The following is a 4,126-nucleotide window of genomic DNA, read 5'->3' on the forward strand; positions in this document are numbered from 1 at the left end:
TAGATGTCTCTAAATTTTACTGGATGTTGCCAAGTTAGTCTGTAAAGCAGATGTGCCAATTTAAATGCCACTGTTTGTGACTTTATCTTCTTTATTTCCCGTCTGCCACTGGTGCAAAAGCTGCCCATGCTAGTCGTCTCCTAGTACATTCTTCTTCACCCCCCCCCCTTTGGAGACAGGGTCTCACTGTGTAGCCAAGCAGCTGTGTAGCTCATTGGTTAGTCTAGAGCCCACTATGTGGACCAAGCTGGTTTCAGATTTACAGAACTCTGTTTGACTTTGCCTCCCAAAGCTGGGATTAGAGGTTGGGGCCACCATGGCCCACCCATTTCCTTCAATCTTTAAGTCTGCAGTCACCATGCCTTTCTAGCACGTAGCAGCCAACATTCTTCTTTCCTGATCCCCCAAACTTCAAGCTGGTGTTTTATCTTCAGCTTGTTTCTAACCCCACTAAGATTCATCACTGCCATCACCACTACTACCACCACCACCACCACCACCATCATCATCATCATCATCCTCTGTGGTCTGCCAGCGCTGCCTTCTGAATACTGTTGGTCCAGAGTAGCTGTTTTCTAGTTCTTTCCTTTTTTCTTTTCTTCCTTCCTTCCTTTTCTCTCTTTCTCTCTTTCTTCTTCTTCTTCTTCTTCTTCTTCTTCTTCTTATTATTATTATTATTATTATTATTATTATTATTGAGACAGGTTCTTTTGTAAAACATGCATGCATGCATGCACAGCTACCAACAACTAGGCACTTTTCTTTCTGGGTGATTTTTAAGGTCTTTCTTTCTTCCTCTTTGTTTCTATAGTTTTCCCACCCAAGTGAGCTTAGGATTCTTCAACCTGAGGACTTATGGTTGTTTTTTGAGTCTGGTAGACTCTCAGAATCATTTTTTTTTAACAGTACATTTCTTTTACTTGTTCAGCCTCTTAGCATGCCTCATTTTCTCCCCTGAGTCTTTTAACTAGTCTCTCATGGTTCTTCAGATTAGTTTTTTATTGTTCACATTTCTGAATGGTCTTTATTAGTTCTACCTTTGAGTCACTATTTCTCCCTGAGTCTAATCTGTTTGGTGCATCCTTGTTGCAGACCCCCCCCGCCCCCTCCCACTCTGCTTCTTATATCTCAGGTTGCCCTGAAATTCCTTGTGTAGCTGATGATGACCTTGAATGTCTGATCCTTTTCTTTCTTCTCCCTGGTGCTGAGATTACAGATCTGCATTGGCCATGGCTTTGTGCATGCTAGACGAGCTCTCTAACTGTGCTTCTTCGTGTGTGTGTCTGTGTGTGTGTGTGTATGTGCGTGCCTGTGTGTGTGTGTGTGTGTGTGTGTGTATGAGATTGGGCATGTGTGTGTGTGTGTGTGTATTAGATTGGGCATGTGTGTGTGTGTATGAGATTGGACATGTGTGTGTGTGTGTGTGTGTGTGAGATTGGGCGTGTGTGTGTGTGTGTGTGTGTGTGCGCGCGCGCGCGCGTGCGCGCGCTTGTATTTTGCCCGAATGTATGTCTGTGCACCATTTGTGTGCCTGGTTCCTATGAAAAGGTGTAGGATCCTCTGGAACTGGGGTTACAGACAGTTGTAAGCTGCCATGAGAGTGCTGGGAATCAAACCCAAGTCCTCTAAACACCGACCATCTCTCTAGCCCCCTGTTTTTCATTTCTTAATGTTTTATTTTACCCTCTCAACAATCTCTTTGTGCTTACTGTGCCGTATTTCCACCCAAGGTTCACTTTCCTGCCTTAATCTTTACTATTTGAAGTGTGCTTATTATAGTACTTTTCATGTCACATTGCTCCAGCTCTCGAAGCGTTCTTGTTTGCTCTGTTCTAACTATTCTCCCTAGGAGGGCTTACCTCATGGGGTGGGAGTCAGCCTGATGGGGACGGGATACTCTTAGTCGGGGCATGTAAATGATGGACCAGTGGGATGGTTGTTTTCTTTAAAAAAAAAAAAGATTTATTTATTTTTATGTATATGAGTACACTGTAACTGTCCTCAGACACACCAGAAGAAGGCATCAGATTCCATTACAAATGATTGTGAGCCACCATGTGGCTGCTGGGAATTGAACTCAGGACCTTTAGAAGGACAGTCAATGCTTCTAACCACTGAGCTATCTTTCCAGCCCCATAGTTGTTGTTCTCAAGACAGGATATTTCTGTGTAGCTCTGACTGTCCCAGAACTCACTCTGTAGACTAGGCTATCCTCGAACTCAGAGATCCAGCATCCTCTGCCTCCAAAGTGCTGGGTTAAAGGCATGCGCTGCCACCACCACCCAGCCTTTTACTTTCCCAGCAGGGATCCTAAGGAAAGCAGCTCTCCTTGGCAGGCCATGAATCCAAAGCAGTGATTAGGGGGACACACGTGCAAAGTAGGCTGCGGAATGTGGCCTGGGTATGGCCACAGTAAGGGGGTGGGGCACAGAGTTTATGGCTTAAGAAATGGCTGCAGATAGGGTGAGTTTAATTGGCTTTTCCATTATATTTTTAATTTATTATTTAACAATTTCATACATCTATCTAATATGTCCTCATCATATCTACTCCCCACTCCTCACGGCCTCTACCCCAGCATGTCCCCACCTCTGTCTTTTTTAAAAATAACTCACTGAGTTGCATTAGTGTTGCTAGTGTGTGCATGGGTGTGGGGCCCTGTACTGGAGCATGGGCAGTCCACCAGGGGCTCCAAGGCAGAACACGATTGATTCTTCTGTCCCCAGCAGCTACCAACTGCTAATAACTCCTCAGCTAGGTGTGGGGCCAGGTCAGCAGCAGTGTTCCCAGCAAGCACCTGAACACTCATATCCATGCCTAGGATGCTTGAATCTGTAGGAGAAACACACGGTTGGTCACGCGTCCCAGAGTTAGCAATGCATCTTGTACTTCCTGCCTAGAATCAGAAGGAGGAGCTGGGAAATCCTACCCAAACCATAGTATTTTGTTGATTCTTCAGTAGATCTCTCTCTCCTGTTCACTCTCTCCACCCCCTCTCTCTTTCTCTCTCTTTCCTTTTTCATCTTTTTTTTTCTTTCATAGTTTCTTCCTTTCTATGGTGAAGTTCCCCCCACATACCCTGGTTTATGGAAACCTCGCTGGCTGTAAGACTCTTTCTTGCATTTGTGTAGTTATGTGTAATTTGTAGGAATTTCAATGTTTAGGAACTTCATGTGCTTTTGCAAGGCTCCAACATTCTGTAGATGACCCAAAGTCGACTATTTCCCTCACCCAAGAAGCCCAGAGGATGCTTTAAAACAATGCTTGTCCTGTTTGACCATGTGGAAATACACACACACACACACACACACACACAGACTCCGATGTGACTGACAGCTGGCCATCAAGATCCTTTAACCAGAGCTCTGGCAAGAGCAGGCTGTGTATATGGAAGTTGGCCAAGGGCAGAGCGGGAAAGGATAAAACAGGGCTCGTCCGGGATTTGAACCCGGGACCTCTCGCACCCTAAGCGAGAATCATACCCCTAGACCAACGAGCCACTGGCAATTACCTCTGGCCAGATGTGTCCTCTCTACCACATCATCATCATTAGCAGCAGCAGTTGCGGTTCCTAGGAACAGTTTCTCTGCTACTCCTTTCAAGCTGGCTCGGAGCCCAGGCAGGCGATGCTCCAGCAAGTCTTGCTCCTGGGCTGGTTCCTGCTCTCCTCCCTCCGCCTCACAGCCACTCCTCTGCCTAGGACTTCACAGGGCTCATACTTCCAAATGGACTGTTGGAAGAAGGGAAGAGAGGGCCAGGCAGGCCCCAGCAGATACTTCTTTCTCTTAGGAGTTCGAAGCTACTCTTCTTTCTTAGCTTCCGGTCAGATCACCAGGAAAAGATTCTTCACACCTTGTAAACTCCGGGGTGCCAGCCCAGAAGCCCGACCCAGCGCACCCTGTTCTAGGCCACCTTGGCTAACCTATCGTTTCTCTTTCCTCCTGCTAGAAAAGGCAGCACTTGCTGCCTACCTTAAGGGTGATGGTGAGGACTAGGTGATGGAGTGTATAAAATGTTCTACAACAGACATGGGTTATTGGGGCTGGAGAGATGGCTCAGCGGTTAAGAGCACTGACTGCTCTTCCAGAGGTCCTGAGTTCAAATCCTAGCAACCACATGGTGGCTC

General features: G+C 46.4%; 1 non-coding gene across 1 annotated transcript; it reads right to left on the reverse strand.

Moving 5' to 3' along the window:
- Positions 1–3,427: 3,427 nt before the first annotated feature.
- Positions 3,428–3,499, reverse strand: Trnap-agg. Its single transcript has one exon. It is a non-coding gene; the product is annotated as a tRNA-Pro (tRNA).
- Positions 3,500–4,126: the final 627 nt, after the last annotated feature.

This window comes from Rattus rattus, chromosome 6 (assembly GCF_011064425.1).
Source record: "Rattus rattus isolate New Zealand chromosome 6, Rrattus_CSIRO_v1, whole genome shotgun sequence".
Classification (NCBI taxonomy): domain Eukaryota; kingdom Metazoa; phylum Chordata; class Mammalia; order Rodentia; family Muridae; genus Rattus; species Rattus rattus.